Raw genomic sequence first — 17,500 nt, 5'->3', positions numbered from 1 at the left:
ATGGAACTGTGAATATGGTAGAGAATGAGAGAGATAACATTAAGCATTCATCCCAGGTTCAGACAGTCTATGCGCACAAAGGCATCCTCCTGCCTGCGTACTGCTCTGATTGAACACAGTCAGCCGATTTCTAGCTCCGTTCCCTATTAAATCTCTTTAACATGCATACATAGATCACTTGTGTACAGGGTGTTTTACCCAAAGGATTAGACAATCGGTAGATTGCAATGCTTATATTCAATCAAAGTATCACATGCATATCAGCTACTTCATGTTTTAACATTCTTGTTTCTATGCTACATGCATACATCATTCATTTAATTACAAAGTGTCATCAGTCAAATAATTAAACAGTCGGTAGTTTGCGATGCGTATATATCAATTAAGGATAAACACTATGTATCTTAAGAGTATCAAATTATATCTCCATTAGCGGTAAACATAACCGCTACATTCACAAACAAGACACCCTCTGGCCCCGCCCACCGATGCATTTCGTCAGTGTGTGTGACTTTGTCAGGGCATAGGGCTGGCCCAGCCTTACGCTTCTCTTTAAATACCATCTGGTTGCCTAATTAACCACTTCATGTGTATGCGGAAGTGTTTAACCGCATTGGCAGACCTAATTAGTACTTATTATAGAGCAACATTCATCTTAATAGATTGTTGGCACAACCAATGTTTTGTTACTTCAAATTCTTTAAACATTAATTTGATAAATGTCTCAAGAGATTCATTGTTGTGGGGTGGCATAAATTTGCTCTTATTTCTAAGTCCCACCTCTTTAGCCGTAAATCTAGGATTATATATACTTATCACTTTGCACATTAGTACTCATTACAGAATCAACAAATAAACTTTTCAATCTTTAAAGTCCTGCAAAAACAATGCAAGTCCTTTTCCAGCTCAAATAAATCAGTCTTTGACATGGGGCAAAATGATAACCCCCTCTCAAGCAATTGCAGTTTGTAAGGCCTCAGTTCTACCTGTGAGGCATTAATAACTAATGCCTGTTGATCCTTTACCTCCTCTCCTACTGTCGCCAATTGCGGGCGTTCATCTCGGAGTGTGAAGACCCCCTCTTCTTGTGGCTCCCTGCTGTTGCTGGCTCATCCAGTGCTTACGGCCCCCACGGTGTCGCCTCCTGTGTTGGTGCTGTCAGAAAAAGACTCGCCAGAAGAACCGGTATCACTTGGTGACTCGGCGCCATGACAAGGTTTCCTGTCTTCTCGCCTCCTGCGGTGACCGGAAGTGACATCATTCCAACTTCTGGTATCGGCACTGCGCCACCGCTAAACTCTTCCCTGTGAGTAATCCAGCTCATCACGAGCAAACTTTTTCTTCTTCCCTTCTTGAAGTTCCGTTTTTAGGGCTGTGATAATTTCATCTGTGTCTTTAATTATTTTATTGTATGCACTAACTGACCAATTTTTTTCAGCTCATCTTTGGTCTCTCCAATCAGCTGTTGTTGAGCTTCAATCTCCTTCTGCAGGAATTCAACCGTAAGCACAATTAAGTCATAGGAGCATTTATTTAAAATCTTTTCAAATTTGTCGCAGTAGTCCTTATTATGTTTCAAGAGGGTAGGTCTGGTGCTCATTCTTAGGCCTCTCGGTATTCTTTTAACTCTAAAATACTCTGCCAAGGTAATAGCATGTAGATCCCAAGCAGCAGACCTTTTCATCATCCTCACATCATTTTTACTTGAATCTTCCACAGGTAATGATTTTAGGAAATCTCTTGAGCCCCTAATTAGGGTAGTAATCCTTGCTGCTTCCACATCAGTATATGTGAAAATATTGGACTCCTCCACCTCTTGTATATTCTCCATATCAGGATAATTGCACGTATTCCCAGCAGTGAGATAAATGCACAAAACCAAACAATAGGAAACAGCAATCAGTCCTTTTATAATGTGCAAGGCAGGAGACCCACTGCAAGCCTCAAATACTGCATAAAAGAACACAAAGTCTAGAAGGAAAAAAGGAAAAAAAGAGAGGCGCTTGTGTTTCTTTCTTTTTTTCCTTCTAGACGTCAGTCCATTTTGATGTGAGGAGAGAGCAGCTCTACTGATTTGATCTGTTTTGCTGAATGGATCCATCGCTATATCCTTGATTTGGATCTACCTGGGACCTTGTGCCTCAAAAGGGACTATATGGTTCTATATATATATATATATATATATTTTATATTTTTATCTTTATATTCATATTTGCATATTCATTGTTATATACATTTTTGGGTTGCTATTTGATATTGTGCGCCCCCTATTAGGATCTCTGTTTTGAGATTCTACTTCTTTTAAAGAACACAAAGTCCCACAGCACATAAAAGTATAACTCACTTTATTTACAAGGTGGAGGTCCAAAAAGAACAGCAACATTTCGGGCTATACACCCTTATTCATGCTATAACGTATGCTTCAAATTGAACACATTTATAAAGCCACATAGAGCCAACAAGTTTCTTAATTACCTGCAACACTATACCTGTGCACAAACCTACTTATAAAAATTGCACCATCTAGTGGTACCTAGTGACTATACCATAAATTTTATAATAGAATCTTTTAAAAGCAAATCACATATACAGATGTTACATGTAAACAGACATGCCCTTGTTCATGCCCAGTGGTCTAAGGGCATTCAACATGAAAATCCAATATAACTCCCTTCTCTTTAATAATAATTCCCTATCTCCCCCCATCCTGGGCATTTTAATCTGGTCTATTACTTGCCACCTCCAGGAGCTCATGTTAGCATATGGGGGGCGGAGATATTAGTGTAGCTTAGTGTGTAGAATGTGGAGCAGTTTCTAATTAGCGATACTAAATGCATATATTAAAGGGGGGAAAAACAGAGGGGAATATGCTAGCTTTTGTGTTCTGACAAGGGTAAGATCTTAGGGATTCTGAAATATAAATGCCAGGGGAAGTGCATCTCACTTTAGATGTCTGTAAATAGCTAAAACAGAAAGTTAGTACTAGGATAGAAGTATATGAATAAAATTAGAAAGAATATATAAAAGAAAATAGAGTAATTCTCATAGACCTAAGCTTCTGAAGTAAAAGTTGCAAGTGCATGGGCTAAAAGTCTAACCTAAAAGGGAAAGATCCTTGACTGTTAGACTGAGACTGACTTTAATTAGATGTTGTAATGTTGGCTAATATGTGGGGAGATGAGTTTGGGAAGTAGGGCAGTTATCTAGGGCTTAAGCTAATAGGGCAGTTGTCTAAGAGATGTCTAAGCAGTTACTTTGAGGGGGTGAAGTCATGTTGGACACTATTATGAGTAGGTAGGCTTTGCCATATGTACATACATGGGCCCTATGCCCAATGACTAATAGATATGTTAGGAATATAAAAGTGACCAACTATTAAAATATATTAAAATAAAAAATATTAAAATATAAATTATATACAATTACTTGACCCTCTGATGAGGACATAGATTAAATACCATTGTGTTCCTCTCTCCTCCCTATCTACTTTACATATTAAGATATATAGCAGGGAGCAGTGTAAACACTTATTTAGTTATATTACTCCTAAAACTCTGAGCGTGGTGAGCATGGTATCCAAAGGAATCCCTGCAGCAGTGTGACTTATGTGACATCACCTACTCAGACTTAAAGGGACAGTTCACCCAAAAACTTTCTCCCCTTTAAATTATTCCCAATGATCCTTTTACCTGCTAGAGTGTATTAAATTGGTTGCAAGTAGCTCCTTTACTCATATTTCAGCATTTGAAATAGCTGATTTAGCTTGTGGTTTCCCAACCTATACTGAAAGTTTTGATACTGGCGTATACACTATTGACAAGCCTAAGTAAACACAGTCAGCAGAAGAGATTACACCCTCAGTGGGGGGCATGATAGTTAAGTAATAAAATGATAATTTTCCATTGTTCTCTCTATGTATTGAGCTTTGGTGTTCCAGACAAATATAAGATAAGGAAGCAAGTCTGTGTACATGAAAGTGATAACATAATGAGATCTGATATTACCTGAAGCTCAACCCATTGTAATAGGCAGTGGTTTCAAAGCACAAAACCAGCTACTTCAGATACACAAACAAACCCGAAAACGCAATTTCTCAAATATTTTATACTCTGCAGTTGATATAACAAGTCATTTAAAATACATTTATGGAAAAACAATTTTACAGTGTACTGTCCCTTTAAAGGGACAGTATACACTCATTTTCATATAACTGCATGTAATAGACACTACTATAAAGAATAAGATGCACAGATACTGATATAAAAATCCAGTATAAAAAATAAAAACTTACTTATAAGCTCTCAGTTTAGCTCTGTTGAAAAGGTAGCCGGAAAGACACTCCCCCCTCCCCCTTCTTTTGCATATGAAAAGACCCTTTACACAAACAGGAGCAAGCTGGAGTAGGTAGCTGATGATTTTCTCATAAAACTTTGGGGCTTGGTTAGGAGTCTGAAAATCAGAGCAATGTTATTTAAAAATAAGCAAAACTATACATTTAAAAAAAAAAAAACTGTATGGGCTGTATGCAAAGAAAAAATAAGTGTATAATGTCCCTTTAAAGAGAATCTACAACACAATGCCCCTTTGTTTGAGAAAGGAAACAAGATAATAACAAACATGCCTATAACTAATACAGTGAAAAACTCTTGTAAGCATAAAACAGTGTATATTGGAACACATAACAGCAACTAGAGACGGGAAAATATGATCTTAGAATAACTTGTAAGTGAAGGTTAATAAACAAGTATAAGTAATGCACTCTGGCGCATACCCCCAAAATATAATTAGAAGTAGTTTAACTGTCTTATTGCAGGAACTCTTATTAGCCTATACGCTAAAAAAAGATAGACATTTTGGATCTCTCCTGCGTATATATAATAAAAAAAATTAAATAAAGAAAAATGGTACCTTGGTTGTACATATCAACTACAAATATAACATTAACAATCGGCTAGATTACGAGTTTTGCGTTAGAGGCTATGCAGTGCTAACGAGCAGTTTATGCTCACTGCTCACTTACAGACATCGCTGGTATTACGGGTTTTTACAAACCCGGCGTTAACAGACAAAAAGTGAGTGTTGAGCAAAATTTTGCTCCACATCTCACTCCAATACCAGCGCTGCTTACGTTAGCGGTGAGCTGGTTGTGCATGCTCGGGCACGATTTCCCCATAGGAATCAACGGGGAGAGCTGGCTGAAAAAAAGTCTTAACACCTGCAAAAAAGCAGCGTAAAACTCAGTAACGCAGCCCCATTGATTCCTATGGGGAAATACAAGTTATGTCTACACCTAACACCCTAACATGAACTCCGAGTCTAAACACCCCTAATCTTACACTTATTAACCTCTAATCTGCCGCTCCAGACATCGCCGCCACCTACATTATATTTATTAACCCCTAATCTGACGTCCCCAACGTTGCCGCCACTATTCTAAATTTATTAACCCCTAAACCTAAGTATAACCCTAACCCCCCTAACTTAAATATAATTTAAATAAATCTAAATAAAATTCCTATCATTAACTAAATTATTCCTATTTAAAACTAAATACTTACCTATAAAATAAACCCTAAACTAGCTACAAAATAACTAATAGTTACATTGTAGCTATCTTAGGGTTTATTTTTATTTTACAGGCAAGATTGTATTTATTTTAACTAGGTAGAATAGTTACTAAATAGTGATTAACTATTTAATAACTACCTAGCTAAAATAAAGACAAGTTTACCTGTAAAATAAAACCTAACCTAAGTTACACGAACACCTAACACTACACTATAATTAAATTAATTCCCTAAATTAAATACAATTAAATAAAATTAGTACAAAAAACACACTAAATTACAGAAAATAATAAACAAATTACAAGATTTTTAAACTAATTACACCTAATCTAATCTCCCTAACAAAATAAAGAAAGCCCCCTCAAAATAAAAAAAAAAACCCTACCCTACACTAAATTACAAATAGCCCTTAAAAGGGCCTTTTGCGGGGCATTGCCCTAAAGTAATCAGCTCTTTTACCTGTAAAAAAAAATTACAAATCCCCCCCCCCCAACATTAAAACCAACACAACCAACCCTACTCTAAAACCCACCCAATACCCCCTTAAAAAAACCTAACACTAACCCCTTGAAGATCACCTTACCGGGAGAAGTCTTCATCCAACCGGGCCAAAGTCCTCAACAAAGCCGGGAGAAGTCTTCATCCAAGCCGGGCGAAGTGATCCTCCAGACGGGCAGAAGTCTTCATTCAGACAGCATTTTCTATCTTCATTCATCCGGCGTGGATCGGGTCCATCTTCAAGACATACAACGCGGAGCATCCTCTTCATCCGACGGCTACTGAGTGAAGGTTCCTTTAAATGACGTCATCCAAGATGGTGTCCCTTCAATTCCGATTGGCTGATGGAATTCTATCAGCCAATCGGAATTAAGGTAGAACAAATCCTATTGGCTGATCCAATAGGATTGAAGTTTAATCCTATTGACTGATCCAATCAGCCAATACGATTGAGCTGGCATTCTATTGGCTGTTCCAATCAGCCAATAGAATGCCAGCTCAATCCTATTGGCTGATTGCATCAGCCAATAGGATTTTTTCTACCTTAATTCCGATTGGCTGATAGAATTCTATCAGCCAATCGGAATTGAAGGGACACCATATTGGATGACGTCATTTAAAGGAACCTTCATTCAGTGTTTGCTATGCGGGAGTGCGACGGTTTAGGGGTTAATATATTTATTATAGTGGCGGTGCAGTTCGGCAGATTAGGGGTTAAAAATTTTATTTTAAATAAGTGTTTGCAATGCGGGTGGGCCTCGGTTTAGGGGTTAATTGGTAGTTTATGGGTGTTAATGTACTTTTTAGCACTTTAGTTAAGAGTTTTATGCTACGGCGCTGTAGTGTAAGACTCTTAACTACTGACTTTAAAATGCGGTACCAGTCTTGACAGGAGAGGGTTTACCGCTCACTTTTTGGCAGACTCGTAATACCGGCGCTATGCAAGTCCCATTGAAAAAAGAGGATATGCAATTTACGTAAGTGGATTTGCGGTATTTCCAAGTCTGGCCAAAAAAGTGAACGGTGAGCCTGTAACTTCAAAACTCGTAATACCAGCGGGCGTTAAAAAGCAGCGTTCGCTAATGCTGCTTTTTAAGCCTAACGCAAAACTCGTAATCTAGGTGAATGATAGGTGAAATTATGTGGGATAGCAGTCCAAAACAGAAAGCTGGTCTCCCTCTCATATTCAGACGATAATCTATATTAACCTATGCCACAAGTCAGGAACACCTAAACAGATTTGTCCCCTGTGATCCATACAACCTCACCAAAGGGGAACTGGATGTTTAGGGAGTAGTGGTCAGATATTAAGGTAAATAGAAGGGTAGTATCTCTTATGTCGTTTTTGCAAGAATGTATACCTATAGATAGCGATGATGCTATGGATGTCTGGCTGTTTGTTATTTAGCACCCGCGATCTGAGCTCCCCCCACGATCGGCCGCACCGCAAGGGGATTCAGGATCAACTTTCCAAAATTGGATATAAAATTGGAGCAAGAGCCTAAGATCAACTTGTAGACTGAATGCGTTTCCCTTGGAGGTTGTGTTTCGGCATCATCTTGCTGCATATCTAGCGAAACCGATTCATCTGGGACGGCATAGAGAGTTTTGTTGCACTCTGCTGTGTCTAGCCAGGTAGAGGTTAGTACTGACTCACGGGTTATTTCCTCTTCAGAGGTGTCGCTCCACTCATTATGTAATATGCTAGTAAGAGAGGTAAAATGACTCTCCAGCTTGTGTGCCACCATTTGCAGAAAGGCAATGGCAGTAATCTCCATCTTTGAAAATCTTCAGTTTCTCTAGTGTCCTTGCCAGTCAGTATTTCACACACTCCTAGATTTCAGGATTCAGCCCAATATCACTTGGTTCAGTATTTGTAATAAGCTATGTCTGCTTTACCTGGTCATCCAACTAACCGGGGGGTTGCACGCAGAAGCACCAATCTGTTCGATTTGGTGCTTCTGCGTGCAAAGACGCAATAAAAAAATTATATCACCCTACTCTAGTTCTTTTTTCTTAGTGGATATGCAAGGTTTTGATGCAGAATAATATATTAGTAGAGAGATAATTGACAGATTTTGCGGCTTATCATGGCAATCTCTTTCAAAAGTTTTCTCTAAATAATAGCATCTCCTCCTAAATAAGTCTATAGTTGATCACTGATAATGCAAAATTTGTACCTTCATTATTATTCCCCTTTGACGATATTCATCATGTTAGGCAATTATAAGCAAATAGGTTACGTATTCACTTAACAGTAAGCTTTTGAATACATTCACTTGAATGTAAATATATTGTTACCCATACCATTATTGCCGCAATACAAATGTTTTGATCCCAAATATAATGTCACAAATCTATCGATATTAATTAGAGGGTATTAAAATAGATTTTTGTTATGGAACCTTCTTGTGCAGCTAACATTATGGATCAGATGAGATTTAGATCAAGGCTACAATTCAGTTGTAATGTATTAAAAATGTGGCCAAATATGGAATGGATGAACGTTGCTCTATCATGAGTACTAATTAGGTCTGCCAATGCGGTTAAACACTTCCGCATACACATGAAGTGGTTACTTAGGCAACCAGATGGTATTTAAAGAGAAGCATAACGCTGGGCCCTATGTCCTGACGAAGTCATGCACAGTGACGAAACGCGTCGGTGGGCAGGGCCAGAGGGTGTCTTGTTTGCGAATGTAGCGGTTATGTTTACCGCTAATGGAGATATAATTTGATACTCTTAAGATACATAGTGTTTATCCTTAATTGATATATAGTAACAACACTGCTACAACATTAAGTAGCTGTTATGCAGGCGATGCTTGAATATATACGCATCGTAAACTACCGACTGTTTAATTATTTGACTGATGACACTTTGTAATTAAATGAACGATGTATGCATGTAGCATAGAAACAAGAATGTTAAAACATGAAGTAGCTGATATGCATGTGATACTTTGATTGAATATAAGCATTGCAATCTACCGATTGTCTAATCCTTTGGGTAATGACACCCTGTACACAAGTTATCTATGTATGCATGTTAAAGAGATTTAATAGGGAACTGAGTTAGAAATCGGCTGACTGTGTTCAATCACAGCAGTACGCAGGCAGGAGGATGCCTTTGTGCGCATAGACTGTCTGAACCTGGGATGAATGCTTAATCTTATCTTTCTCATTCTCTACCATATTCACAGTTCCATCTACATTACTTCCTCTAGCTCGTTGGCCCCTAGGTTTGGTTTTAATTTATTGTTGACGTAAACTAATTTAAAGAAGTGGTAGTGGAAATCCCACTTTCTAATATTCCAATTATAGAATTTGGTATGTCAGTACAGTTGTGCTCATAAGTTTACATACCCTGGCAGAATTTATGATTTCTTGGCCATTTTTCAGAGAATAATATGTTTGGCTGAAGCCATTTATTATCAATCAACTGTGTTTACTCTTTTTAAATCATAATGACAACAAACTACCTAAATGGCCCTGATCAAAAGTTTACATACCCTGGTGATTTTGGCCTGATAACATGCACACAAGTTGACACAAAGTGGTTTGAATGGCTATTAAAGGTAACCATCCTCACCTGTGATCTGTTTTCTTGTAATTAGTGTGTGTGTATAAAAGGTCAATGAGTTTCTGGACTCCTGACAGACCCTTGCATCTTTCATCCAGTGCTGCACTGACATTTCTGTATTCTGAGTCATGGGGAAAGCAAAAGAATTGTCAAAGGATCTGTGGGAAAAAGGTAGTTGAACTATGAAACAGGAAAGGGATATAAAGATATCCAAGTGATTGAGCATGCAAATCAGCAGTGTTCAAACTCTAATCAAGAAGTGGAAAATTAGACGTTCTGTTTGATAACATACTGCATTCATCTTGCCATCAATTCTGACCAAAATTTCCTGTGCCTTTGTTGCTCACACATCCCCAAAACATCAGCGATCCACCTCCGTGTTTCACAGTTGGAATGGTGTACCTTTCATCATAGGCCTTGTTGACTCTTCTCCAAATGAAGCGTTTATGGTTGTGGCCAAAAAGCTCAATTTTGGTTTCATCACTCCAAATGACTGTGCCAGAAGGTTTGAGGCTTGTGTCTGTGCTGTTTGGCGTATTGTAAGCAGGATACTTTGTGGCATTTGCATAGTAATGGTTTTCTTCTGGCGACTCGACCATGCAGCCCATCTTTCTTCAAGTGCCTCCTTATTGTGCATCTTGAAACAGCCACACCACATGTCCTGTATTTCACCTGAAGTTATTTGTGGGTTTGTCTTTGCATCCCGAACAATTTTCCTGGCAGTTGTGGCTGAAATTTTAGTTGGTCTACCTGACCGTGGTTTGGTTTCAACAGAACCCATCATTTTCCATTTCTTTATTAGATATTTGCGTTCTCAATTCCTTGGATATCTTTTTATATCCCTTTCCTGTTTTATACAGTTCAACTACCTTTTCCCGCAGATCCTTTGACAATTCTTTTGCGTTCCCCATGACTCAGAATCCAGTAACGCATCTTTCATCCAGTGCTGCACTGGCAAGGGTCTGTCAGGAGTCCAGAAACTCATTGACCTTTTATACACACACATTAATTACAAGTAAACAGATCACAGGTGAGGATGGTTACCTTTAATAGCCATTCAAACCCTTTTCTATCAACTTGTGTGTATGCTATCAGGCCAAAATCACCAGGGTATGTAAACTTTTGATCAGGGTCATTTGGGTAGTTTCTGTTGTCATTATGATTTAAAAAGAGTAAAAACAGTTGATTGATAATAAATGGCTTCAGCCAAACACTAACCACGAGTAAAAGAAAAGTTTTTGTGTTATCATTCATATTCTCTGAAAAATGGTCAAGAAATCAAAAATTCTGCCAGGGTATGTAAACTTATGAGCACAACTGTATATATGTTTAATAAAGTGTTCTATTTTATTCCTATTCCCTTTAATGTATAGAGTGCCTAATTCAGCCCTCGGCTTCAATGCCACAAATCCTACTTTCTTCCCCAATAAAATAATACATTTTGCCTGCGATGAAGCATCACAAGTAGCGATTGCAGGCAGATTGGTTTACTTTGACATTTTTGGGAGACAGAGGAACATAGGAGCGGAGGGAAAACAAAATTAAAATTTGTGCTGAAAATGTTTTTTTCTTTAAACTTCTTCTCTACCAAGTCTTGGTGCTGAATAAGTATCCAAACTTTCCATGACATAAATGGTGGATGTCCTTGGGTGCTTCGTTTAAATGGATTTAAAACACTTTATTTAATTCTTGTAATAAAAAAGCACTAAGCAGTGTGTTATACTTAATTGAAATCATTGCACTATCTATTATTCATCATTTTAAATATATTTTACCTTTTTATTTCTTTTTTACTCTACATTTGTGCAGTGTCCATTACTTCCTATCACAGCCCTACAAGGATCAGAAGGCCTGTGCAGGAAGGTTTATCTTAGCCTGATGATATTAAAATTCTGAAATTACATGAGCGGTTTTACTATAAAATGAATAAACTAAATAACAGGGAGTCGGATTTGCTCCTGCCCAGATCAGAGCAGCTTTACTCCTGTCAGAATGCAAACTAAGTTTCAAACATGTCCGCTCCATTATTACACTGAGGACAGGGGCTACACTGATAATTTCAAAGTGCTCATTATGCAAGGAATCAAGTGAGTTGTTTGCCGTTTTATTTTAAACAATCTATTTCTTTTTATGTTTACTTTGATTTAACTGCCAGCGCTACGGAATTTGGCGGCGCTATACAAATAAATGATGATGATAACTCCCCACCCAAAGGAACTCTGTTTAATATCCCTTTAAAACAACAGTGTGACATAGAAGGTCCAGGAGGGGGGAGGTTGCACTGGGCATTTTATGGGTGTGAGGGGTGCCTTTTGGAATGTCATCTTGGAAGCCAGGTTCTCTAGAAACTGCCCTGGTTTTAGCAAATTCAATAAAGGTTTTTACAAAGGACTGTGTGTTTTTTCTTTTTTGTTTCTTTGTTTTTAGCAAAACCTGAAATACAGGGCTATAACACTTAGGGCTTGATTTATCAAGCCATTCTCCGACATTCGACTGCAGGTTCTCACAAGAGAACCTGCAGTCAGGATTTATTGAGCAGCGGTTATCAGACCGCTGCTTTCCTACGCTCTTCTCCACCTTTTAGGCAGTGCGCGGGCAGGGGGCGGGGTTGCACGCGATTGAAAAATAGCGCATGTGTGCAATGTTAAAGATTGCTGCTCGCCAGAGGAGAGCTGAGGCACATAGTGGCAAATATGTACAAGGCCTTAGTATTTACAGTATAGTCACTTTTTGGTCCAAAGAGAAGTCTGATTGCCACTTTGGAGACAAGTAGGAAATTCTTCCCATTTTAAAATGATAGAAAAGTGAAAATGTAAACTTGCATTATTTGTGCTTTTTCAAATAAAGATAGCAAGAGAACAAATACAAAATTAGAAAGTTGCTTAAAATTGCCTGCTCTATCTGAATCATAAACATTTAATTTTGACTAGACAATCCCTTTAACTATGTATTCACTGTAAATATTTCACATTCCAATGTTCATCATTAATGTCATTTGTTAAAGATGTATAGTATATTTAAGCACCTTGTTTCAAAAGAAACAGGAAATATTTTAAAAGTATTTCAATCATCATCATTTTGTCAGCAAATTGAAAAGTCTCCAAAAATAGCTTTATCTGAACCATGAAAGTTTCATTTTTATGTGACTTTTACGTCCCTTTTGTTGGGCATCTCCCACAATCCCTATATAGTGTATCTCCCTTGATTGTGGCCAATTAGAAGTGACTGAATTTGTGCACTGCTCTAAGCAATCACAATATATGAAGCTGGGTCAGGCAATTTGCAGCATAACAAAGTACAGAATCTAAACGCCGGACTTTCTAGGAAGTACAGCACATTTTTTACAGCAGAAACAATCAAAATAATGTATGTTTTTAAATAAAATTTAATTGTATTAATAAAATATATGGGGCATTTCTCATCTTTTTAACTGTTCTTGTCATAGCTAATGGTGAGTGGGTCTGAAAGCCGGAACTGGAAAAACCTGAAATAGCGAAATCCGGTGATTTTTAGACTTAGTTGAGAATCACGTTTGTCATAATGAAAAATATAAAAATTGACTGTTACAAGTCTATTCCAAAAATACACACCCAGCTCACAGTCTCCGTTTTTTTTATATACTTTTTTAGACTAGATGTTTATACGGCTTATTTATTTCTACAGATCTGTCTGTGCATTATCCTCAGATATCCATATACAGTCTGCTGGGAAGCAGAATAGAACAGGATATTTATCTTTTGATCTTATAGTTGCATATTGTTCCAAGGTTTTTGTTCATCATATGACACTCATGCTGTATGACAGCGATGAAACAAAAATGCGAACATACAGTACTTGTCATTTTAATTATGATAAAAAATTGGGGGACTTTTGTGAAAAATGAAATGTTAAATGTTTCAGATTAAAAGTAAGGAACGTAATGTCTACTCCATCTGCTATAGTATACAAATACAATTTATTTCTTAAAGGGAAGTGATGAATTAACATTCTACCCCAAGGCAGAACATGCTGCGATCTGAGATGTTATTGCACAAAATGCAGCATGTCTGCAGAAAGAATGGGACACATGGAGGAACTGTAAAAATTAATTAGGCCCGGACTGGCACCAAACATGAAGGAAGCCAACTAGGAATTATAATGGATTGCTTTGGAAAAAGTGTGTACAAACTTTTATACATAATGGTACATATAATAATAATAAACGTTTATACATATTAAAAAAAAAAAAATTCAGTTCTCAAAAAAAATAATTGTTGAATGTGGTCGCGGTGGGCGGGGCTTAACTACCGCACAACCTACCGGGCATTTGCCTGGTATACCCGACGTTCAGTCCAGGCCTGATTTGAATTGTTGCTCCGCATCAAGCTGTTCTCTTCAAACCGCGCTGTGCTCTGACTGCACTGTGTAAATTTTCCTCAACTGTGCAACCAGAGAAAAGCACTGTTTGAAGAGAACAGTCAAATATACAGCAGGATGGTCTCTCATGGATTTTTACAACCTCGCCCCTAACCTTTCCTGGTCTTCAAAGCTGTGACTCCTGAATGTAAGACATTCTTGTAAGCAATGCACCTTTTTAGTACATTATTATGTGATATTAGACCAAGAGCAAAGGAAACCATTTTATTCAAGAGATATTTAAAAAAACAATACAACTTTTATTTTTTTCTCTGCAGCTAATTTACAATGAGATTTTCTACTGCTTCAATATCTTATAAAACTTAAAAAATTGCTTTATTCTCCAGTTAATCAACACATTTCAGTTGAGGTGGTGCTTTTGTGTAACTATCTAATATAAATTGAATTTCATTTGAAAATGACCTGCAGAAAATCTTTCACTAAAAAATCTAATCTCAGAAAATGTAAATATGTTCTGCCTCTGGGATGTTCTAAACCCTGGGACAAATTGAGCACAGACAGCGAAAGTATATAAATCTGTTTTATGGCCATAACGCTTGACTTTACTGTGTTAGACAGCGCAGGCAGTGTCAGCCATCACCTGGAATCTTGTATATGTGTGCACTCTCTGCACACTCCCCTGCACACTCCCCTGAACGCTCCCCTGCACACTCCCCTGTGCTCCCCTGCGCACTCCCCTAAACGCTCCCCTGCATACTCCCCTGGATGCTCCCCTGCACGACCCCCTGCACACTCCCCTGTGCTCCCCTGCGCGCTCCCCTAAACGCTCCCCTGCGCACTCCCCTGGACGCTCCCCTGCACACCCCCTGCACGCTCCCCTGCACGCTCCCGTGCACACTCCCCTGCACGCTCCCCTGCACTCAGCAACATTTTAAAGGACTGCCTAGTGGCTTATCTTGAAATAAAATATTGTAAGGTAGGCAATTTAGAAAAGTGATGGGCATCTAGATGGCAGAAATGTTTGCAGAATGCACAAGTGTTAAAGCATAGAATGTTCCAGGCACATGCACATTCCTGAACATACCTACCTGTTGTTGAACAAAAGATAAAAGAAAACAAGCTCAATTTGATACTTTAAGTTTTTTTTTCAGTTATGCACTCTATCTAAATAATGGTAAAAATAGGATTTCATGTCCCTCTAAAAACACTACTAATATCCTTTAATTAAAAGGAACTGTAAATGACACGGTGGCCATATTAACGTCACTGTAACATAATTATTAATTATATGTTTAGTCCTTGCAAAGGGATTAAACACATAATTAAAGAAATCGCCAAAGCAGCAATACACTACTGTGGGATCTATCTAAAAACATCTGGTGAGCCAATGACAAAAGACAAATGTGTGTAGCCACCAATCAACAGCTAGCTTTCAGTAGTGCGCTGCTGCTGAGCATATGTACATATCCTTTTCAACAAAGGTACCCAAGAGAGCAAAGTAAATTTGATAATAGAATTGAATTAAAAATTGCATGTTCTGTCTGTATCATTAAAGTATCATTTTGTCTTTCCTATCCCTTTAAAGGGACACTGAACCCAAATTTTATCTTTCATGATTCAGATAGAGCATGCAATTTTAAGCAAGTTAAAAATGTACTCATATTATCAATTTTTTTCATGCTCTTGCTATCTTTATTTAAAAAGCAAGACAGTAAGTTTAGAAGCCAGACCATTTTTGGTTCACAACTTGGGTTGTCTCTGCTGATTGGTGGAAAAATGCTGTCCAGTGGTCTGAACCAAAAATTGCCTGGCTCCTTAGTTTAGATCCCTTCTTTTTCAAATAAAGATAGCAAGAGAAAAATTGATAATAGGAGTAAATTAGAAAGTTGCTTAAAATGGCATGCTCTATCTGAATCATGAAAGACAAATGTGGGTTTAGTGTCCGTTTAAGCAATCAGTAAGGCTAAATTATACTATTCGTATATTATGGGCTTACTTTCTTGTGGTTTGGAGTGGGTGGGCTATGCCATCCATAAATGGGGGTGGTAGATTTATATTCCCCCTATGTTTAGATTTTCCATATGAAAATAAATGTGCAGAGTTTCATTTTAGATTCGCCAGAACACTGTTAATCTGAATGAATGTATAGTTTAAACAAGGACACCTAGATCAGCATATCTTACTCACACAAATACACCCAGGTCCTGTTGGATACATGCCTTGTTCCTGCCAATCTCATAAATCTACACAGATACCTTCCTATTTGCATAAAGCTGCATTCAGAAGTGTCTGATTTGTATCCACAACTATGTTTCCGATTCACACAACACATTCATTCTAACTTTCTTCAACAACATATTATTGTATAGAAGGGACAGGAAACCGAGTTTGCAATATAAAAGTTATTTATACTTATTAAAAAATACCTTTGCTATATATTTTTATTATTTATTTTGCTTTATTTCCTCTGAAAATTGTGGGTTGTCCAATTCTGAGAATAAGAAGTGCACTCTGCAGACTCTTCAAGGCTAACCCTGCTACATATATACCCAATTGGACTCTTGAGATGAGATCTTGCCAGACAAAATGGCAAGTCTCTGTATTTGAGTTAGAAGAGGAGGCAGAGGATGTGTCCCTTATGTTCAAGAGATTAAAAAGGATGATTCCAGCAATATTTTAACATTTTACAGTACCAAAAAATAATTTGGGTTAACAAGTAAACAGCCAAAGTGAGGGGGGTGGGAATATAAGTCAAATTAAAAAATCAGGGACATTAAAATCAAAATGTAATATTTTCATGATTCAGATAGAGCATGCAGAGGAGACTTTCCAATTGTGAAGTCTTTTTATAGGCACACTTTCAGGTGCAATCTCCTACTGAGCGTGTGCAAGAGATTACAGTGTATACGTTTGAGTCTGTGAATCGCAGATGGCTGTCACATGATACAGGGGCCATTCAATTTAAAGGGACACTAAACCCCAAAAAAATTCTTACATTATTCAGATAGAGCAGCAATTTTGAGCAACTTTCTAATTTACTACTATTATCATTTTTCTTCGTTCTCTTGCTATCTTTATTTAAAAAGCAGGAATTAAAAGCTTAGGAGCCAGACCATTTTAGGTTCAGCACCCTGGATTGCGCTTGCTTACTGGTGGTTACATTTAGCAAACCAATAAGCAAGCATAACCCAGGTTCTGAACCAAAAATGGGCCGGCTCTAAAGCTTTATATTCCTGCTTTTTTAATAAAGATAGCAAGAAAACAAAGAAAGTTTGATAATCGGAGTAAATTAGAAAGTTGCTTAAAAAATCGCTGCTCTATCTGAATCATTAATGAAAAAAAATGGGGTTAGTGCCCCTTAAAAGAATATATTGAAATTTATTAGGGAAAAAATGTGTTGTTTCAAATTCAAAGCAAGTGATATTGCATTGTCTTTTTTTTATGCACCTTTTGATACTCTATTCTACTTTATTTAATCTTAAAGGGACAGTCAAGTC

At 37.6% G+C, this 17,500-nt stretch overlaps 1 protein-coding gene across 8 annotated transcripts in view; it reads left to right on the top strand.

The window, feature by feature from the left end:
* Nucleotides 1-17,500, top strand: part of ST3GAL4 (ST3 beta-galactoside alpha-2,3-sialyltransferase 4) — a 722,373-nt gene that overhangs the window by 559,608 nt on the left and 145,265 nt on the right. The gene's annotated exons all lie outside the window — the stretch shown is intronic.

The sequence above is a fragment of the Bombina bombina genome, chromosome 8, assembly GCF_027579735.1.
Source record: "Bombina bombina isolate aBomBom1 chromosome 8, aBomBom1.pri, whole genome shotgun sequence".
Taxonomy (NCBI): Eukaryota; Metazoa; Chordata; class Amphibia; order Anura; family Bombinatoridae; genus Bombina; species Bombina bombina.
This window is presented reverse-complemented; position numbering and strand designations above follow the sequence as displayed.